Source organism: Lepidothrix coronata, unplaced genomic scaffold (assembly GCF_001604755.1).
Source record: "Lepidothrix coronata isolate B3197 unplaced genomic scaffold, Lepidothrix_coronata-1.0 Scaffold89, whole genome shotgun sequence".
Classification (NCBI taxonomy): Eukaryota; Metazoa; Chordata; class Aves; order Passeriformes; family Pipridae; genus Lepidothrix; species Lepidothrix coronata.
The window spans coordinates 3,200,538-3,223,254 of NW_016690269.1; the positions used below are offsets into that span (position 1 = coordinate 3,200,538).

At 41.1% G+C, this 22,717-nt stretch overlaps 1 protein-coding gene across 14 annotated transcripts in view; it reads right to left on the bottom strand.

The window, feature by feature from the left end:
- The window catches only part of SEMA4D (semaphorin 4D), a 96,524-nt gene that overhangs the window by 58,536 nt on the left and 15,271 nt on the right, over window positions 1–22,717 (bottom strand). For 12 of the 14 annotated variants that reach the window (XR_001875839.1, XM_017821154.1, XM_017821152.1 and 9 more), the window contains one exon: window positions 17,311–17,397. The exons of the other annotated variants lie outside the window; for them this stretch is intronic. The gene's annotated coding sequence lies outside the window, so the exon portion shown is untranslated. The remainder of the gene's footprint in view (window positions 1–17,310; window positions 17,398–22,717) is intronic. 14 annotated transcript variants of the gene reach the window in all.

Sequence of the window (22,717 nt, forward strand, 5' to 3'; positions counted from 1 at the left end):
AGAATAACACAGGCGAAAACTTGAAACGAGGCCAGTAACACGCCAGTAGTTCATCCTTCCAAATAACAAGGTCATTTTCTACTCTCACTGTGGAACGTATTGATCCTAATTAAGCACAAAATTTCCTCCAGCAATATGATGTCTGGTTCAGACAGTTTCTGCAATGCATGTGTACGTTACAAATTTACCCTTAAAAAAGCAAACATGGGAAAAAACATGGACTTGATCTATGTAAACATGCACATACAAGCTTCTGCACAACTATTACGCAGAGGTATTTAGTTCAGTATGGTAAAAAAGTGATGCACAACCACTTTCATAAATAAAGACATTCATCTCTCTAAATGACTGAAACAACAAATCCATTCCAATGCCACTGCCCCAGATTACCTGCTTAACAGAATACAGAGCTGAAACCAGCAAAGAAGCTTGATTAGAGCCTGTCTTCCCCAGAATATACCCTGTTATCAACAGACAAGCCTTAACACGAGTTCAGACCCACCAGCAGCAGACCCACCAGTCGTCCCCCACTACTTATAGCAGGCTAATATCTAATTTGTAATAAAGAGGCATTTCACAGGCAAAAGAATGAATATGTAGTAATCAATACTTATAAAATTTACCATTACAGCAGGACACTGTCTTCACAGATGCTATGTTTACTGTCTTCAAATTTAAATTTAAAGACCACAGATAAAAGGAAACACACAACTCTAGAAGGGCATAAATGGTACAACAGCCTCCTACATCTGTGAATTTGCATCTACAAGAACAAAATTCTCCTCCTTTAAGCCATTCCCATCTTTAAAGCTCATACATTCTTCTGCTTGTAGCAGGCTATTCAGATGTCATAACTTGAGAGTATTTGCCTTGACCAAAACTTAAGAAGTTGGTTTTTAACTCTGGGGGTAGAAGGGCTGGGAGAAAATTGAGCATCAAGTACCTAATTACAGCTCAGGTGCATGCAAAGTGAAAATCTGCTCACACTGTAGACACTTTGATCCAACACAAGAACATTGAAACCCTGATCAACCACACTCTTGATACACTTCTGCCAGAAGTCTTTCTGTTCTAAAGCAAGAAAATTACCCTTTTTATATCACTCTCCTTCACAAGTCATTTATAACTACATTTTGATATATTTAGTTATAAATGTAGTTTTCCACACTATTGTCCAGAAAGGAAGGCAAAAAAAGTAAAAGCAAAGATTTTGTGGCAAAGAACAGAACTCTGGGGTTAAGGAGTAAAAAGTAAAGCACTTAGAGCTTCCCCTGCACAAGATTTCAAACATGTGCAGAAAAGTTTACTGATGAAACAGTCTTTTGTTCTCATTTGTACCTGTCATTTCACAGTACACTGGCACCACTCTCCTGCATCTATATTTTGGTGTATGGACCAACTGCTATACATAAAATTGTACAAATATTCTACCTGCCACACACTTGGGATGGTAATGTACAAGCAGTTGCTCCGGCCAATTTTGTTCCAAAAGCAGCAACTGCTCTCCTCATTCCTAAAGAGAATTTAATGAAGCCATCTGCTCACAGTTCAGATTATTCTAAAAACATCCTGCATTCTTTATGCTCTCTTTTGCAGTTCAAAGCCTGGCTAGCATCCCAAGGCTACAACCTTTGCAAAAAGCAAAGCAAGAAGCAGAAGAAAAATTCACTGAAAATATTTTGCTCGTATAATCATATGCAGATATCATATTACTGACAGCATTTTTGGCAATGTTTGTATTTTGAAGGAAGGCAATAGACTAGTAAGTTGCAATGCAAATATAAAACTGAATCTTCCAATGCTTGTTTTTAAATATTTGAATACATTATTTGGTAATGTAAACAATGTGCAATCAAGGAAGCTAACTGATCCACAATTTAAAAATAACTCAGTGTTACAGCCTCACAGAAGCACAGCCACGAAATTAAAAACTTACATTCACTTAGTTCTGGGAAACTCTATCCAACCCATGTGTAAAATACCAACCGGGAAATACGGATTTAAAATAACTGCCGCACAGGCTATAGGAAAGTGCTGTCACACAACATAATTGCCACACACCTGCAGCAGCTTTCAGGATGTTGCCCATCCTCCTGGGAGGTACAGGGCAAGAGTCCTGGAAGAGGCACAGCCAGGCAAGAAGGAACCTGAGGTAGGTCTCCTACATGAAGTTACTGCTTTTACACAGAACACAGATACATAACACATATTGACTTTTAACATTCCAAACTTAGAGGCCCATTTCTACAATTTCCCATCTGTTATCACCCCTCTGGCAGCAGCTTAAAACATGATTTTTCAAAGAGATGTATTCCGGCACAGGATTAACTTCTGCTGCATCTGGCAGTATAAATAAGCTGAAGTGTGGGTTTCCAACTGAAAAATACACCCTTCAGCCACCATGCAAGATCAGAAAGGTAAAAACCTGTTTCCTTGTGTATCCAAGACAACTCTGAAATTAATAGTGCTGCGAGTCGTCTGGGAACAGAAAATACATTCCTCATAGTACCCAGCACAATGGAGCCTTCCATTTTGCCTGGCTCTTTAGATTACTTTTCTGCACAATTAACGGTTGTGCTCAGTTACAAACAAAATATCATCAACAACAACAAAAACCAAGAAACTACGACTGGCACAATAAAAAAAACACAAACCCTAAGTTTATTTGTAGGGAAACAGAGCCTTTAGACACCAAAAGCAAGAGCATGAACACACAACATGCAAATTTTGGGGGTTGCTGTATCCACACAAGACTTTGCAGAAGGCTGGGGACAAGAAAGGGAGAAGAATCTCTCTTTCAAATGTTTTTTTATGGCAGCTTCCAAAAAGCATGGTTTATCAGGGGGACTCACATTTAATGTACTAAGATTGAATATTCGAAATTTCAGTAATTGCCTGGTGAGAGTTAGGGCAGTAGCACAGGATGGGCAAAAATCAGAGTAAAGTTGCTGTTAAAAAAAAAAAAATCAGCAAAATTCCATACACCAAAACCTGGGTGTGAACGTTTGCTCTGCTCTTGCAGCACTAAGTGACAAAATTCTGTGCTCACAGTTCAGAACATATTGTCAAAGAGCTGCTTCTTCACAAAGCCAAGCCTGTTGCAGCATGAAGAGAAACAAGAAATTCTCAACTTACAGTTTTTCTCCCAGATTTCTCTGTAATAAAACCAGTCTTTTACTTGCATTCATTGAAAAAGTGTACCTTCCAAACTTGGCCTTTTCACAATAAAAGCAAGGATGTCATTTCTGGTTTTTTATACAGGGAGAAAAAAAAAAAAAAGTAGAAATGGTACTGCAATGACTAAGGAATATTACTTTTTTTTCTCCAGTGCTGGAATTCTCCAAAAGCAATCATGTGGCTACTGTCACAGGCATAGCTAACTCATCTCAAAGAACATATGGCTAACAGAGTGCTCCCAAACCAGGACAAAGCTATCAAAGGAACTCCATAAGGTCAAAACTAAACTTCTACAAGAAGCCAGTTCTCCCATTGCAAATGGTGCCATTTCCTTGTTCTGCACATGATAAGTGACTGAAACATTAGGTTCAGGAAAATCAAAGCAGAAAGCATTAAGACAGTGCCCCAAGTGTTGAAGACACACAGCACCTCCTGTTCTAAGAGGCAAAACCACTCCATAATTTAAAAGAAAATGGTGTAAATAGGGTGTTTGCTACACTCACCGATTTAAAAGAGGCAAGCAAATACACCTCTCCTGCTCTGCACTGGCCTGAGAATTTGTGCCCTGATGGCAAAAACTTTAGTAATTGAACTGTGTTGGCTCACCTTCTGCGTGGTAGGACAGGTAAGAAGGCACATCTGCAGAGTGATGGCAGGATGAGCCTTGTTGCACATCATCTGGACACCAGCCCTGAACGCTGCCAGGATGCTGTGCCCTCCATTTCATTGAAACAGTCCCTAAACACTGCTGGTCTCAGGCCAGAAAACAGGCAGCCAACAACACGTATCACTGTGGAAAGAGGAAGGAAAAGATCTTCCCATCAAATGTGGTGTGGGACTCTGCACTTGGTAGTCAGTGCTACTTAGCAAATTACTGCTCAAACACCACTATTATCCAACTCCTTTTCCTCTTCTCACACTAATGAAAATTCCAAGCATTATCCCCCAGTGCATCCTGAACTGGCTTAGGCCACATGGGCAGAAGGCTGGCATTCCCTACCAACACAGCAAAGAGAGAAGCAGTGCTCCCCAAAACAGCAGGGGCATCCCCCCAAACCAGGGATCCTACTAAAAGAATTAAGGCAGGGACCCAGACTGCTGCTTGTTGTAGCACTTCTCAGATCCGACACGTTCAGGAGAATATCCTTCTGGGATGTAAAGACAAATTAGGCAAAAAACACATTTTCCAGGTTAGTGCCTAGAGTCACATCTGTGCACGCGCATTTTCTCTCCCCCTTGGTGTCTGATTGGTGTTATTTATCAAGGATTAAAGAGACTGTATTGTAAACTACCCAACTGCTTGAAATTTGCTTTGTCGGAAAAGACCCCAAACTCACTTGTTTGAAATGTGTCAGGGAAGAGACAGAAGATAATTTGAACAAATATTAGCAGTGCATTAATGGAGATGCAGAGACTTGTCAGCAGCAGACACAGGCTTCTCTCCACCTCCACCAACCAGGAACAAAATGTCATCCCCCATGGGATCAGAAGAACACGACCAGGCAAACAAGCAGAAAAATACAGACTTTATACAACCACTAGACTGACAGTACCTGGAGTGACACTTACACAGCAGTACATATGTACACATATGCTAGTATGAGAGATGCAGAAAGATACATGTTCACAGGGGTTTTTCCTTTGTTCTTAAGAGACAAATGAAAACACTGAAGTTTAGGTTGGTTCAAGAAACTTACCTAGACAAAAAACTAGGCCATTTGCTTGTACAGGGAGAAATGGAGGCGTGACATTACTTTTCAGCCAGATCAGTTTCTGAATGTAGCTCACTACATTCAGAGCCAGACAAATTTTAATACTAATACAGGGGAAAAAGTTAAAGCTCATTTAACTGCAGATTTTCAAGAAAAATATGCTGTCTCCTTCCTTGTGCAGAACTACAGTTTTGGGAAGTGTTAAGCTTTTGACTGAAATTCTGCCAACTAGAGAAAACACATTGGAATCTACTAGACCAGTTGCTGCCATGGAACAAAGCATCTTTCACGTGTTCCTCACAAGCTGGGGTTTCCACTGATGCACCTGTGTCCTCAATTTGTAATTGCATTTAGTTATCTTCTGAATCTCTTTTATGTAATTTTCCTTCTGGCACTTGCACCAGGGATTTGACAAACTCTGAAGCATGTCTCGTGAGCTCACAAGCACACACAGGGTTAGCAGGCTCCCAGGATGAGAAAACACTGCAAAATACCAACCTATTCTATCTAAGTCTTGTGTTAACTTGCGTTTGAGCTCCAGAGAAGGTGAGAAGCATAACCAAAGGTTGGGCCAGGCAGGTTCTGGAAGCCCCGTGTTGATGTCAGGGGACCGAATAAATCACAAGTGCAAATGCATGAGCTGTGCTCCTGTGACACACACACAGGAGCACACCTGAAAAACAGCAACATGAGCGTCCCTGAAACACATCTGCCACACACAGCTAAAGGATTTTGATCTTCAACAGTACTGATAACATGTCAGAGCTTGTAACACAGGTGTACTAAAGAGTGGAAAATCTGGAGCTAGGAATAGCAGGACTTAATGCAGATCATGCCGCCTTTGCTCTCCTCCCACCCCATACCTTGTGTCAGTTCCCTAAGCAGGGAGAAAGCATGGGCTTCAGCTGCCTTCAAAGCCTTTCTTTGCAGCAGTGTCTGGGGGATGCTCGGCCTCCATCACTCTGTTCTTATCCCCAGCCTCAATGCGAGCTGCTCCCAGAAGATTAAAAAAAAATAAAAAATAAAAATCACTGAATGGCAGCTCTCCCACAGTCCTCTTCCATTCCCAGGCTGATGAAAGACAGCAAACTGTGGCACAGACATAATGCTTCAGCACTGTGTGACCATAATGATGTGTGCAACAATCACAAATGGCCAGCAGGACCAAAAAAGGAGCAATGAAGAAAAAGGGAAAGGGACAAGCCACCTGTGCTGAAGCCTGTTTGTTTACTCTTATTTGTCTTCCAATTTCACTAACTGCAGAAAGTCAAGAGCCATTTGAGTGCTGTGAGAGAAGATAAAATGCCTGACCACAAGTTCAGAAGTGCAATTTCTACCACAAGTTGGTTTCACCATTGGGATATCACAAGAAAAGGATGAACGAGCACTGTTAGTGTGTTTTGTAAAATTTACTTGCCATGACGTGTTGAAGACTGAAAATGTACCATAAAGGATGATTTGCAAACCTGAGGCAATGAGTACAGCAAACACACAAACCAACTGCATTACAGTTATGCAGTCTCACAGCCCTCAGCCTGATGCAACTTCTTGCAGCCTTTGTTGGCTGCCTGAACAAAAAAAAAAAAAAATAAAAAAAAATAAATCAGAAACACCGTTCTTTGAGGAAACAATTTTAAATAAACGAATTCAAAAAAACCTGATGTTTAATCATATTCTTCCATCTCACTCTATCAAAGTTAGGCTGGCAAGGTCATCACAGGATTCTAAATGCAAAACTGGTAGAGAAACAGGTAGTAAAATGAGTAATTAATGGCTGCACCCTCCAGATCAATGAACAGTGACGGACTGACCACAACACATGGTACAGTCACAACAGCTATAGCAGAGACAGAACGATTTTGCAAAAGCTATAATGAGGATAGCTTAGAGCTGCCAAAGAAAAAGTTAACATACAACTAAGACCTTCACATGGGGGCACTTCATTAACCTTTGATTCTCACGCTATGCACCCCTGAGCAATGGGTATGAGAAACTGTTTTAAGAGGTATGTCTGCCTCAGTATAAATGTACACCGTCATGGGGCCCCAAAGAGAAAGCATTCCAGTTCCTAAATCGATTTAGGTGGGTACTGCAGCACTGAGAAGTAGAATCAAGCCTGTGATTAAAACCCTGCCCAAGCATGGATGGCACCCACTTACTTCCCCCTCAGAAGAGCTGGATGCTGAGGCTGTCACTCAGAAGTGGGGCTTCAAACCAGATAAATCATAATTCACAGCTACTGGTGCAAGTCTAGCTTTTCTGCCCATCAGTGAATTTTTGATGTTGCAATTCATAGACCAGTCTGAAAGGTTCCCAAGGCAGACAACAAATATCCCTGTAGGTTAGTGTACCACTGACCAATGGGCCTCCTAGCACTGTTCAAACAAACAAACTGTACTAACAGACTGCCCATTAATTAAAGCTGACAGCTTCCTTGCCCATCAGGCAACAGCGCATTCAGGAGCCATCACATAAGGAAACCATTGTTAGTCAGTCTCTTACATATTCAACTGGAGAACAAAAGGTGACTGTTGTACAGTCAACAAGGATTTCTGCAGGTAGCAGGGCTTCTCATCAACAAACATAACAGCAAAAAGAGATCTTGCACTGAAAGAAGAGGTGAAAACTCTCAGTAAAAACAAAACAAAACCAAACTAACGTCTTCTATTACAGTTGTTCACTGAACAGCACCCTCTCATAAGCGCCATCAGATTTTAAGTCCGACAGCACACCACGTAGCCACTGTCATTAGCTAGAGAAGACAGTGCAAAATAGCTCCCTGGGAAGGACAGTTTACTCTCCTTCCCTCCTCCCAGATCGCCATATTTAGTGCTCCTTTGCAACTTTTCAAATGTATGAATAAAATACAACATTTTGACACTTGAGTATGAGACAAGCATCGCAAAAAAAAAAAATAATCAGATGGCGGTTCTTCTTCAATTAAAAAAAAAATCTGATAGAAGAAGTTGCAAAACACTTACCAGAAAGAAAAGGTAAGGAGAAAGTTCCTTGCACAAAGGAACGAAAGAGAGATTTTGAACTGCTGGTGGTGTTTCGTGAATACATAACAACACATTTAAAAACAAAAATCGATTCACATTCATATCAACACTGTTTCTAAACTGTGATTATTATCAACCGCACCAACTACTACAAACAGCAATCACAACGTGAGGACCAACTCCAAAGAGCAAAATAAATAGTTTCATCCCAGTTTCCCTAAAAGCAGCAAAATAGATGAAAGAACATCCAAAGCTTCAGAAACTAGTACCGAAAGAACCCCAGAACAAAATGTAATAACAGGTCGAGACAAGTAAAGGGCCTCTAATGGTAGTGATTTATTCTATCACAGCCTGTTAGTGTCAGGTTATGTAATGAGCCCACATGATTTAGGAATTCACATAGGGAGAAAATGTTTTTCAATTAGCAATATGGATTTGGGTTGGCTGATGTCAAGTGCCTGTAAGTGATAATCTCGTGAAAATGACAGATGAAGACTTTAAACAACGGCTTAAAATTCATTACTTTTTTTTGACCTCAAGTTTATGAAGGTATGCCTTAATGCTATCTTCAAAATCAACTAAAAGAACTTAGCAAAGTAGATGTAGGCTGTAATTCTCCCAAGCACAGCATATCTCCTACTTTCAAACGTCTCCGCTTCTAAATTAAGGTACAGATGAAATGATGTATGAAGCCAAAGCACAGAGGTAGGTAACCCAAGAGCTATGAATTAGAAGGGGAGAAGACTGTAAGCAATAAAAGAGACTCACAAAGATCAATTATTACATGGCAGGCATTTACAGAAAGGAAGATATGGATGGAAAAAAACATGCAGCTAACAAAGCCAAAGCTGTCACGGAAAATCTGTTTGCCCTCCTGCATAACAGAGGCTGCTAAACCCCTCCACAAGTCAGCTGAAGTGAAAAATCTGCTCTTAAAAAAGCAGACAGTCCCCAACATACAGCCTCCTGCAGAGGTAGAGCACATTACCAGTTTTCTGTTACATAAATGTGCCTTATTACTGCCCTGAAATATCTGCCTTCAGCTTCCAAACATCGAGGTGCTACGTACATTACTCTAAGGAGTCAGCTCTGTTTTTCCTCCCCATCATCTGTATGTATTCATTTATGCCCATTACCTTTTCTTTGCTAAGTCACACAGGTAGTGCTTCTTGACTTTATCCCACTGTAAACATTTTCTAGCACTTATCAACTCAGGTAATATCCTGTATTCCTTCACAGGCAAACAAGATAGTGGAAGAAGGTCAAACCATGCTTTTGTGAACCTTGCTAAACTGATATGCATTACAAGCACCACAGATTAAAAACATACATGGAATCAGCTCATAATGGCTAAGACATTACAATAAAACTCCCAAGCTTTCAAACTCATCCTTGGGAGTGGCTTTTAGAACTGGGTTTTTGAGACGTTCAGACAGTGTCTGTCCAAAACCTCATGTTTTCAGAGGAACCAGGTTTAGAGCCAAAAGTCATGACTGAGACCATCAGCCTCTGGGGGCTGTCAGGGAGTCCTCTGGTGACCAGTCAATTTTGGTAGCTCTGGAGTTACTGAAAGGAGAAGCCTCCAGCAGGCATTTATAGTCTCCAGAATCCTCTAAGACACAGATACTCTTGTTATACACATGGGGGATAGGTAAAACAGTTTCTTGAGGTTTTGTTTTGGCTTTGGGTTGGGTTTTTTGGTTGTTTTTTTTTTTTTAAATCAGCTATTATTTTGGTACACAAAAATATTTCCTTAAGTTATGCAACTTCAGACAGTTTCGCACAGGAAAGGCACTCCCAGGGTTAAGAAGCCTTAAAACACTTATGCATTCCTTTTTGAGTGAAGGTACACCACTCCATGTGGATAAAGCAGCTATGTCAGGTAGAAATCCTTCTGACTAAGTAAGGACAAGAGATAAGCTACTGAGACAATTACAACACATTTTTCTTATGACACAACTTTGACCATACCATGAACAGACACACTTCTCTTCAATCTGAGTCCAATTCTCATACTGCTAGAAGACACACAAAATCACCTTCATCCTCTTATTCCCACCAGCTAAAATGTACATAAAAGTTTGCAAAAGAAAGGGTACAAATGGGATTACAGAAACCAAATTAAACATTTTGACTCATTCCCTTTTCATCCTCTACAAGCCAATCCTCTTGCCTTCATCACTCAGCAGACATCACTCAGATCAATTACCATCTGCACTTAAGTTCTTCAAGCAACTAAGAAACCCAGTGTCTTCCCCTCAACCAATCTTAGACATTTCATGGATGAGAGCAAAGCAAACTTTCAGGGTGGGTACAAAGAGGCTGCCCAGGTGCAACACCAGAGAGGTCAGAGTTCCCTCACACCACCATGCCCCTTGAAACAGCTTTGCCTCCCCCCATCCTGCAGCCTGTCTGGCCACGGCTGCATCCAGCTCCTGTCCTCCCAGACACGAGTTCCCTGTTCACAACAGGGAGGAAAACAGAGTGGGGATAGCAAGGGAAGAGAAAGGGCACTGTGTTTTCCACGAGCTGGCTTTCTGATTTGGGGGCCCATTTTTGTTTAGAATTTGACTGACTTAAGTAAGTTCAGTAAGTTCTCAGTTCAATATTCCAGTGCATGAGGAAAGCAGCAGCCACAGGGATTTAACACAGCGACTACTATGTCTGCTCCAGGAAGCTCCTCAACAAAACATGCAAAAATACTTTAAAAAATTATATCTACAGAACTGAGAGGACTTCAGAAAAAAGCTCATGAACACCAAAATGGTAAAAGAAAAAAAATCCAATCCAACACTGCACTTGAAGTGAGCCCTGAAAATTGCAGAAACTTGATGGCCTGGGTGGCGAGGGTTAGCATTCGGACAAAATACATCAGTTTGGGCAAAGAATATTCCCACATTACACACTAGACAACCTTATTAACAGCATTGCTACCTAAAAGTGAGAGAGCCCAGCCCTCACAACAGGACCTGCACCAAATACAAATCCTCTAGGAAGACATCTTACTCATTAAACCTGCTTTTTTATGCCACTTTTGATGAATGATGTATCTAAAGATACAGAGCAGCAACTCACAGCTCTTCACCAACATCAGACGGGATACAGGCCACTAAAGCTGTTGTGGAGGACACAACCCCACCTTCCCTGCACCAGAGTTTTGTTTGCTCTCCCTTGCCAGTGCTGGATCGGACCCAGCCTGGACCCACATGCTCACAAACCACCATTTCAGCTGTGTGCCATGCAGGCCAAACCCTTCCACACAGTACTGTTCCCCCAAAAACCACCCAGAGGGCGAAGGATGGAGGAAAAGCTTCCCAGAGGCTCAGATACTGCTCCCTCTGGCAGGTGCTGGGCCGTGCTATGCCAGACTCCCCACGATTACAGAAAAGGGGGGACAAAATGTTAGCATCAAGATGTTAAAAAAAGAAGTCATGGTTAAACACAAGAATGTTAAATAAGTCCATGCTTTAATTAACAAAGAAAACTAAGACTACGCTCTTAATGTCCTTCAGGTGGCACAAACTTCAAGAGCCAGCCATCACAGCAGCAACCGTCCCTCCTTAATGCATGCCTGGTTGTGTTTCTGTTTGGTGAAAAGCTTGGGTCAAAGCCCTCCTAGATTCTTACATCATCTCACATCCCAGTCAGCCTCTGGCTGCCTCAGAGGACTCTGGTCACACCAAGCCACCAGCTGGTGGCCAACACTGCTGCCACAGCCAGGGAGTCCCGAAGCAACAGACACTGAGATACCTCACAAAAGAAGGAAGGAGGTCTACAGCTATCACTTGCCATTAATAATTTAAGGAACAATATCAGACAGTTATTTTTTAAAAGGGCTCTGTTCAGTGTTAAACCACACAACTGATTTATCGGACCCCTAAAAAGCATCTTATCCATGCTGAATACATTAACTGATCAGTTTTTCACATTAAGGGTCAATTCTCTTTTCCTACAGCACGCAAAACCGGCTTTTATTAGTTCACATTTTATACTTTGGAACCCTTGCCCGGGTTTTTCACCTAGAATCTGACTGTCAAATGATTTGTATTGTAACTAGAATTAAAAAAACCAAACCAACAAAAAACCCCCGCAAAAATAAAACAAAAAACCCCCCAAGTAAACAACACTAACCCCCCCCAATTTTTACTCATTTCTAGCTTTGGAGAAACCCTTCTGATACTCACTTTTCTGACCCATGAACACAAAACAGCACTGTAGCCCTTGTAAAAGAAGGAGATACGTTCCCTATGTCCAAACCCTGTTCCACAGACAAATGTGTTATTTGAAATAAAACCAGTCTAAACAATACAGCAAATTAGGAGTTTAAAGTGCTAGATAAACATACTCAGCATGATTAAGAACATTTTATCCTCCAGGAACTCTTCAACTCTTCACTGAAGACTTATCATGCATATAGCAACCATTCTTCCAGGAAGATGATTAAAAAGAAGCTGCACACCATACTGTCACTATGATGCAAGTTTTGAAACAGAAAGATATCTGCGTACTTAAAAATTAAAACATTAAATCAAGGAGTAAATTAAGACCCCTGTCATTAAACAGCTGTGTTTTCCAACACACTTTTTTTCAGAATTTTTCCACCGTCCAGAAGCAAGCAGTACTCCCAAAAAAGATTACCCACATGCTATGCTTATGTACTATGTGACACTATGAAAAGTGTTTCAATCTACAGAAAATGGACAGTTTTCAAATTAAACAAAAACTTCTGCTTTCAGCCTTCTTACCTAATAAGTAGCCTGGCATTAAGCCAACTGGACCAACAAACTCCAATGCAACTGCCACATATGGGTGAGCTAAAGCAAAACAGTTTTGTAGCAAACCACCACCTACTGCCTGCAAAGTCATTACTGAATGACTATTCCATATTAAAATCAGCAACTTGCTGAACATAATTAAAAAATATAGGTTGGAAGTAGCATATTAAATCTTAGGGAAACTACTTAAGCAGCAGAATGCAAGCCATGAAAAAGCACCAACAACTGACAATAACAAAAATGCAGAAAACAACCCCCAATCCATCAGCAATCAATCTCAGTGAGCAGGTCAGCCTTGCAAAGTGTACCCAAAAGCCTACAGGCCAGATTACACCACCTCTGGTTTCTTTAGGGAGAGCCCTCCCTCTACACTGAAAGTCTGGGCTTAACCCAAGACATCCCACAGAACGAAATGCCACCTCTATTGAGAGTAAACAAGATGGTGAAAATCCTGCACAAACAGGATCAACTGCTAACCTGAAAATAAAATCAGAGAGAAAACAAAAATATACATCTTGCTCTAAGAAACAGCCAGCTGGAGACATCAGGGTGACGGATGCAGTTATTAAACCAAGCCATAGCACAAGTTAGGGAGCAGAGATCACTGAAATGTGAGGTGAAGAGTCGGCATCAAAAGGAAAAGGACATTGTGCAACAGGTCTCTGACACCCCATCCTCTGCAGTCCCATTCTAAAACGTGGGGGAACAGATAACCTGACAACTCATCATCACAGAGATCGTAATCTCTTGCTTCAGGGAGAGGCGTGGAATTAAAATAATTCCCTCCTTTGGTGGCTGCCAAGGAACATGACCTACAATTCCACACTAGATAATAAGTGAAAGAAAGCCAACATTTATGAAATATTTTTATCAGCTGGAAGAAACTGTCGCTTCGGTCAAGTCAGATTCACCCCTAATTTGTTGATGCCCATTTTCATGCTCCAGCTCACCACAGCACAGATCACACCACGGTTTCACCGACACTCCTCTTGCTGGCAAAACCAGCTGAAGCAGCTCTTGGCCCCACAGCGGTGCTGCTTTGTCCCTGGTGGGGCCACACCGCCAGCAAGCAGCACTGATGTGGTGCAGCATCAGGCCTCTAAGCACTGCCACTTCTGAAGAGGCTGCATGGGAGCAAGGAGGAGTGGGAGTTGGCAGAAGTGTCTTAGGCTGGCTTTTCTGGCACACACAGAGGCAGTGATAAACCCACACCGAGAGGCACAAGCTTCCATGAACGCCATGACCACCTGAAACACGTAGAACACCAGAACACCCCTAATGCTGCTGCATTTGAGTTAATGAGCAGGCGGTGACATCGGATATTTGCATATGTATTCACAATAGGAGTTTTATTGTGCAATTCTCGAGCTACATTCAAACAATAAATATAATCACAGAGGAGAAAGAGGCAGCTCTGGTTTTGCCCATAGTAACGATGAACCCACAGACAAGCATATGTTGGGAACAACCACACTGTCCTGCCAGTAAGGGCTTGTATTCACATTTCACATGCCTCAAGTCACACTGACACCTCTTTTAGTCAGGAGGAGGACAGCATGGACACCATGACATGCTCAGTGACATGGAGTGACCATGTGCCCAGGCCATCACACCACTTTACACTCTCCCTACCCTGGCAGCACCACTGTACCACCACAGCTAACCCCAGGTTGGCTCCTCCCTAGGTCTTTCTCGTAAAGTTGTAGCACCTGTGTGCCCCAAAAGCCACTGAGATACACCGGCAGCTGAAAGCTCTGGGTCCTTTGTAACATGACGGCCAGCCCACTCCAAGTTGCAGGGCATTCCTATACATCCCAACACACTGAGGGGTAAAGACTACACCAAGTTCAGCCTGGCCTTTCTGCCTGTGGTACATTACAGATATCAACTATTGATACAGCAATACCACTGTAAAAACCTGCAGCACCTTTTCCCATGGGTTTTCATGCATGTCTAACTAGTATGCATAAATAGTTACCCCAAGGGAAAGGGCCCACTTCTTGCTATAGTTAAGGTAAAATGTCCAAGGTATTGCTGGTAGCTGAGAAACCATCACCATACCTGAGTACTGTTTGTAAACAAAATAAGCCCCTTTTTGTAGACTGTCTGGGTACACACTTCTCAGGAAGATGAAAGACAAACAGGTCACAAAGGAGTTTTAAATACCTGCTTTGGTGACAACTTCAGTACAATGCAGAGGCTTAAAAAAAAAAAAAACCAAACAAAAAACATGTTCCTTATTTACAAAGTACTGTGAGATCTTAGGAGCTCCTATACCTTTACCTCAGTACGTAATTAGGATTCTCTCAGTCACATGTGCACAGGATTATAGATTTCCTTCCCTTCCCCCCCAGTCTCTACCAAAATCAAGTTTCAAGTTTGTGGACCAGATCCAAGGAGCTGGTTTCTATGCATTCCTGAGGGAGAAAGGGCTATAGAAAAGCCTTTTATTTCTGCATGTATTTCCCAGAAGGCCTAACTAATGCAAAAGGAAATGTATCAGGCTTCTTCAATGGGGGGAGGGCAGGAGGGGATTAACATGTTTCACGGGCAGAGTGTGTGCAAGTGGGGAGGGGTGAGCACTTCAGCCTGAGCAATTAAATGCAACTCTTTTGTAAACCTTACTGTAGGATATCTGAAATACCCTTTTCAACAGAAAAACCTACTCGAGAAAACGCCAAAGTAAATTGCACCAAAAAAAACCAGGCTGTATGTCACAAAAAGCTACTGTGAAGGGGCACACTTGAGATGCACATGTACATCTCTTGACAATCACCACTGAAGCACATCAACATCGTGAAGTTAAGGGTATAAATACAGGAGGGCACGTTTCCATTGCAAGTCAGTGTCATCTGCATGAGCAGTTTCACGCAACTGCTTGCAATGGTTTCCTCCTCCTAAACTGATTTTATACATATTTCTCTACAAAGCTTTTCAAGAACTTACCAGGGTTAGTCCCAGGTTCAGAAAGACTTAATGGTAAGATTAAAAAAAAAAAAAAAAAAGAGAAAGGCAATCAGAAACAGAGCAACTGTTCCCTGTACTAAAATAAATAACACAGAAAAACTGAATTAGGACTCTGGCTGCTGAGTCTATTTCACTGCCAAAGTGTACCTGTAGGCAATGCACCAAGCAGCTTTTGCCCCTCCTTGTATCTCTGGGGACCCAAATCCTGACTCCAACTATCACAGACACTGTCAAGCAGAGCACGCTGCCCCAGCCTCTCCTGTTCCCCTGGGGGACTGGGGTTTTTTTTATTTAAAACACTCCCCTTCCTTTTGCTAGCAAAAGCAGGACTTTAAGCAGACATAGGCTGAGTTTGCTGAAGGTACATGTTACTTTTATTTTCACGAGGAGGAGAGGCAGCAGACCACACAGCTCAAGTTAACAGTTAACATACACTTACCAACATACAACTACTTGAACAAGGAGGGTAGTTTTACTGCACTTGCTGGTTCAAAAATTCCTACTCTACCTGTACTTAAAAACTGTTTTCATGTATAATATAGCATGCAACTATTATAGCTGTCTCTTCACACTAAGTAAAAACAAATTCATTCCCAGAGTTAATCAACATTAATATTAGTTACAGTGTAAATAGCCTAGTATATTTAACTAGTACATTCAATAGCATAACCACTCATCTTCCTCTCCAACCCTCTCACAGAAAAGTAACAGCAGCAAAATTATTTATTTACTTAAAATCAAATAATCAGGTTGATTGTTCAAGGATCGTGCTTTTAGGTGGTGGATTACTTAGCATTGTAATTAAAACATTTAGCAAATCAACTGAAAAAAAACCTAGCAAGATTTATTACTGATTTTGCTCAGTCATTTTTCCTATAATCTCATTTTACAGTATTTGAAGCTTTCGCTTTTTCAAAACTATATTCTGGAATTTAAACACTAGAAATTACAGACATTTATTTATACACCTCTTTGTACACAGACATCATTTCTAACAGTAACCCATTTACTTAGGGGGAAAAAAACTCCAATATGGAAGCAACTTAAAGAGTTTATCATGTTTAGAGGAGAAGGTGATATGGAATAGCATGATCATTTGTTTATTAAGGTGCTGAAAAGATCCAGCAGCCAGAAACTAATGATCAACAATAAAAAGCGCAGACTCTCACAGGGGAGAGTAATTAAAGACTGGAAATAAGATGACATGGGGGATTTGCAATCATTAGAAACAAAATGAGGAGAGATCCGTTTTCTGCATGGGGAACATGAGAGCAGTGGGCAAGGCTTGGCACAGGATTTCACTCAGTCATTCCAGAGGTCTGTGTTACTCAGGGGTTAAGGTAATTTGCTGTTCTTCAGGGAAGCACTGGGTTACTTTTTTCTTCAGGTTATCTTTTCACCTCAGACAAGCTGAAGCTCACCATCCCACCAACCTCTGTCTCAGGCAAGAGACAGGGCACTGAAGGGGCAGGCAGGACATCAGCTGCTGTAAGCCTGGGGTGCTACAAGAAAACTGATTTCCCAACCCTGTATCAGAATTTTTCCTACATTTTTTGATAGTTCTACAATGCAGCTCTAGCCACAAAGCTGCAGCAGCAATGAAGGACAGAGCACAGCTGCAGCAGCAGCATGCAAGGCTCTGCAGTGTAACCCCTTCTCAGGGCAGAAACCACTCACCAGCCTCCTGTCACAGGTGCTGCTGCCTCAGAAAGAGGGAACCTTCCCATCCCATGAAGTGCTCAGGAAGACTCCATGCACGTACCTCTGAGAGACACAACAAAGATCCAGGCAGCAATCAGTCTTATGGCTGTTTCTCCATTATTCCACCCAAAAATAAACTGAAACAAAACACAACCCCCCCAAAAATACCCAAGCCACAGCAGAAAACAATAATTCATCATTACAGCACAGACTTCTTTCGTTATGAATCTGCCCAACCCATTACCAAGCTGGAAGCTAAACCCAAGCATCAGTACATTTGTGGAAATGTAATGTCTCATCATTACAAAGCAAAGCTCTACTCAGTCAACTATCTGAAAATTATTTGGAAAAAACTTTCCTATTTCTCTTTGGCTGCATACACATCTTGGCAAAGTCCCACCTAGATTTTAAAGTCTCCTTCACAAAGCCATACTCCTTGAAGTCTGCTCTTATTTGCCATGAATCCTTTCAACACAAGTTCTCCATATTAACTCCTTCAACCTTGCACAGCATAATTACACATGTTCTCTCTGCATATTTTTGCATATTTAACTGAGAGATATTTCATGCTAACGCAAAGGAAATGTCTCAGCACACATTTATTTCATATGTTATGGTTACACTGAACTACACCATTTACTTCTCAATTTCTAGATAAACACTAGCATAGTGCAGGTGTACTTCATAAACAGCGATTGCAACAACACATAAAACACAACATAACTACTCTGACAGAACATCATCTGAAAGTAATGCAAATGGAACTCCCCAAACTGCACACAGTAATCAAGAGCCTTCGTGAGAAATCCCATTTGAAGAAAAATCTCATTGTAGACCAGGAAAGTGATGACTGTAAAATCAAACAAATGGGAAGGTAAGTTTCAGCCTCAAGACATTGTGAAATCTGCAAGCATGCCAGACCTCAGAAGACTTTCTCTTAAAACCTCACATGGGATCTGAAGCTGTCTGGGATGGTCTGGAGCAAAAGAAAAGTGGCAGTATGTGATGTTCTGCCTGCGTTAGTAGCAATGTGTTTGGAGGAAGTTTCTTGTCCAAATTATCATTCGACCAAGGCATTTGTGCTCCCACTGTTACTACTCTGATGTAGCCACACGGGCTGAAGGGTTATTGAAAAACACTAGCAGAACTGGATATCATCTGCCAAACTGAAGTCAAAAGCAAGTGCCAGCTCAGCTAAGGATATTTCCTGCCTCACCAATCCTTCTCTTCATGAGACTACAATTCTCAAGCAGAGCAGGACCACTGATCTAATGTCTGGTGTGGAAGTGCTACTCTTGACGGAGTTAAACATACTCCCCCCTCTCCATGAGCCTTGTATGTCTCAAGCCTCTGAAGGCATGGGTTGTCCCTTCAGGAAGCAATGAATCTCCACCACCTAGAAAGGTGGACAAAATATAATCAGTCGGCAGGCACTGAGCTCAAGCAGCCTCCCTTCTCCATTCTTGACTACTTCCTAAAATATTTCATCTGCTTCTGTCACCCACGAATCCAAATCAAGAAGGCAGGTCCTATAATAAGACCAGTGAATACTCCTGAGCTTGTAACTAGTAGCTTCTCAAACCAAAGAAACAGGTATAACTTGTTTTTACTTCCCCAAGTTCCTCATGCATCCTCAGAATAACATCTGAACTTCAAGTAAACAGGGCCCTTCAGGATTCTGACCTTCACCAGATTTCCAGACAAGAAAATTTGTATTTACATGATTAATAATGTAATTACTATAATTACTTATAATAATATATTAGTATATATGTGTTAGGTACTATAATATATATTAATACAGAGATATAATTACTTCTATGTATTAAAATCTTTAGAAAGGCACAGACTTCTTTCATTGACTGGTGCCTTTAAAGTTTAAAGCAACATTAAATATAAAAGGAGAAAATGTAAGAGGCATGAAAATTGGGTTATGCACTCACTTTACTTTAGTCTTTCACGCAAATTTGAGCACTTTACTCTGTTGAGCTTTTTGAAAATTTTCCTCCCAGTTGTAAAATTCAAACTGCAGATTCATGTTTTCCACGTAACCTAATTTCATGGTCACGAGGCTCTGGAATTCTGCTCTACACACCCCCAGTCTGGTCCTTGGTCGGGCTGTGGAAGCAGCCGGACTAACCCCAAACATTTGTGATTCCTTCAAAAGAGATCATTACTTTCACAGCAGTTTCTGTGGACCTCATTTTACACTGATGAAGGCGAACTGCAAGCAGCAACAACCAGAACAACAGCAGCTACTTTGTTCCTGCAGTAAAACCATGTGAAACTGCCAGCATCATTCTGAGTTGCTGAAATTGCCAAGTTTTACTGCACTGTGTTAAACAGCTGGGCTACAAAGCAAAGTCACAAAACTGATTGTTGGTATTTCCCTCTTCCATTCACCCTTCCTCACAGCAGATGCCAACCACTCAGTTAGCCACATTTCATTAAAAGAAAAACAGGCAGTCATCTGATGCAAATATGGTAACCGGAAACCTCTCACTGTTTTAACCATTTAGTTCCTGACAGAGTGAGGAAGGAAACCTGAACACTGTCCACTTCAAACCTGCAACCACACTTCTCCAACTGACATTTACAGCATGACTTTTGCCACTAAAAAGCAGTATTTCTCAGTACACAAATGAAAGCTGCATTATGAAAAAAATTACTCGGAAAATTCAAGGTTACTCAAAACACCAGTCATATGGCATCTGATTAGCTTAATTTAAAAAAAAAAAAAAAGAAAAAAAATAAAAAAGGGAAAGGAAAAGGAAAAAGCTACATACCCAGACAGAAAATGGGGAGAGCAAAATACCAACGACAGCTACTCCAGATCAGAAGTATCATCTCTACGCTCCCCAAGCAAAGTTACACCGTGCCAGGTTTCAGCCATTCCGGAGAAAAGCAGGTCTGTATCACACACATCTCCCAGATGTGACCATCCTCTCAAATCACTCCAGCTGAGTGCAGAGAAAGGCCACATGCACCCATGAAAACAAACCTCATCTCCCAGCAGCCCCGAAAGCCAAACCAAAACCAAGAAAAGCCTGCTGTGGGGTAAACTGTTTCTGAAGGACCTTCCACCACCAGGCCAAACTCTGCTCTCCTGCCTGCACCCGTCCTGTGCTCACTGCACACCGATCCATGGAAACCATCTCATCAGCCACAACACTTGTCAGGGAAGGCTCCCTTCCCAACAAAGATGGACTTCCTCGAGAGAAGATACCTCAAGGTACCCAATTCTTTGTGTGTGCCATGGTCTCACTGACTGTAAAAACCTTCCTCATCTTGTACCTCACATCAGCTTTTATTTAGTCTATCTGCTGATCTCCCTAGAAAGAAATATATATATATGCTTCTTTTTGTAGCAGGAGGGAAAAAGCAGTTTCAAGACATCAAGCCTCAGACACCACTGCATGCCCAACCATGACTAAACAACTTAGTAACAAAGGTTTGCCTCTCAGAATCTGCATTTTTGTCAGTGTGACAGCTTTGGTTTTCCTTCTCTGACCAAATTCAACATAAAAACCTTATTAAGAATTAACAGGTTCACTCGGACCTTGACTGAAGTAATGAAACTTTCCAACACAGTGAAATAAAGAAATCTGTTAAATGAACACAAGGTAAATTTCTTCTTAAATTCTTAGCTTCTCAAAATGCTCCCAGATTCCCCTCCCCTTTTGTTTTCTCTGTTTCTTAATAGACAAAGCATCAATGCCATCAAAATTTAACAGCATCCTTTCAGTATTTAATAGATGCTTGTTATTAAGATAGCATAGAACATTATTCTGATGTCTTCTAAAAGGCAGATTTTATTCTTGTTTTGCCTTTTGGTTTGCACATATTTGCTAAACAACGCCCTATTGATTTTGGATTTGCTTAGAGTGAGTTCTGTTCATTTATTCAAGTGAGCTTTTGTGATGCTCATAACCCAGGCACAGTTAAATTTTAAAAGCACAAACCCAGAACTAGTTATGTAATACATACCACAAGTTTTAATAAAAAGCAAAAGCACTGGCAAGATTTAAAAGCAATAACCAGAAAATCCAATAATGCATTCTAGAAGACAACTGAAATCTGGCCCTGTCACCCCAGCCCCCATTTATTCATCTAACGTCAGCATGCCTTTGGGTAAAAAATACTGATATTCAACTGCCAGTTACTTTTATAAACACATATTATTCTCTATACATTATTACAAATCACTTCAAAGCCTGATGACTTCAAAATAGATCTCAAGATTCAAACTGCAGGTTTGTACACTCACAGAGTAAACAAAGCAGCCAACCCGTTCAGCTACAATTTACACAACACACACAACATTTTTTTGTCAATTCTTTACATTTAAGCTGTATGGCAACAGAAGACATACAGTACCTATATACAGTGTACCAACAAAACAAAAAAAGACAGCTCCCCAGTAAGTCAACATGAAAACAACACCCAGGCACTTACTCAGGCTTTGCTGTCTGTGGGAAACTGCACCTACGTGTGCATGTTTGTGTAGTCTCTGTGTTGACCAAGGCTTTCAGAGAGATGATGAAAACCGGTCAGAGAAAGAGATCCCTCTCCAATGTACATATAAACACAAGATCATTTACAAATTAATCTCCACTTAGGTAGTTTGACTCATAGTCAGTTTAAGACATCTTAATCTGCTGAGTAATTCAAACAGCTTCACTGTTGGTTATGATGTAATGAAACTGGTCAGTCAGCAGTGACAACACCATGTAAACCTCTCTCGTTTGGAGTCTAGATTACAGAATTTTACAATTTAAGACAATTCTTTTCCATTGCCACTAACTTATTCCCTATTGTGACAACTCATTTTCTAGATGAAGAATCTTTAAATGAGCTTTCAATTTACTCCCCCCTAACAAAATATCTAAAAAATTGATTTATTATCTGCAACTCAAGCTGTATGGCTGTTCTCAGAGCTCTATTACAAGAACCGCAGCAAAAGGTTGCCTTGAGCACCTGGCAATGGCCTGAATTTTGTCATCAAGTAATGAGTCTGCCACAAAAACAATGACCACATGGCAGCAGCCTGCTGCATATAAATCCCTTTGCTGCTTAAAACTAGATTTTGGATCAATATTAAAATGTAACCAAAACAAACCCCCTAATACTATCTGGGAAGAGTATCAGGAATAAAAAGCATCTGTGTTGCTCTCACTAACAGGATGCAAATTAGCACTCGGTTGTTTCACATTCAAGCAAGTGCAAAAACAAGAATATGAAACAGAGAACACTTAGCTCTGCACACAGTCACCCCACAAGCGCTAAATGCTTCACCATGTGAATGGGGAAAGCTTTCTAAAGAGAGATTAATACTGAGAAGCAGCAAAAGAAATGCTGCATGCTTTGGGAGTGGGCCCCCTCC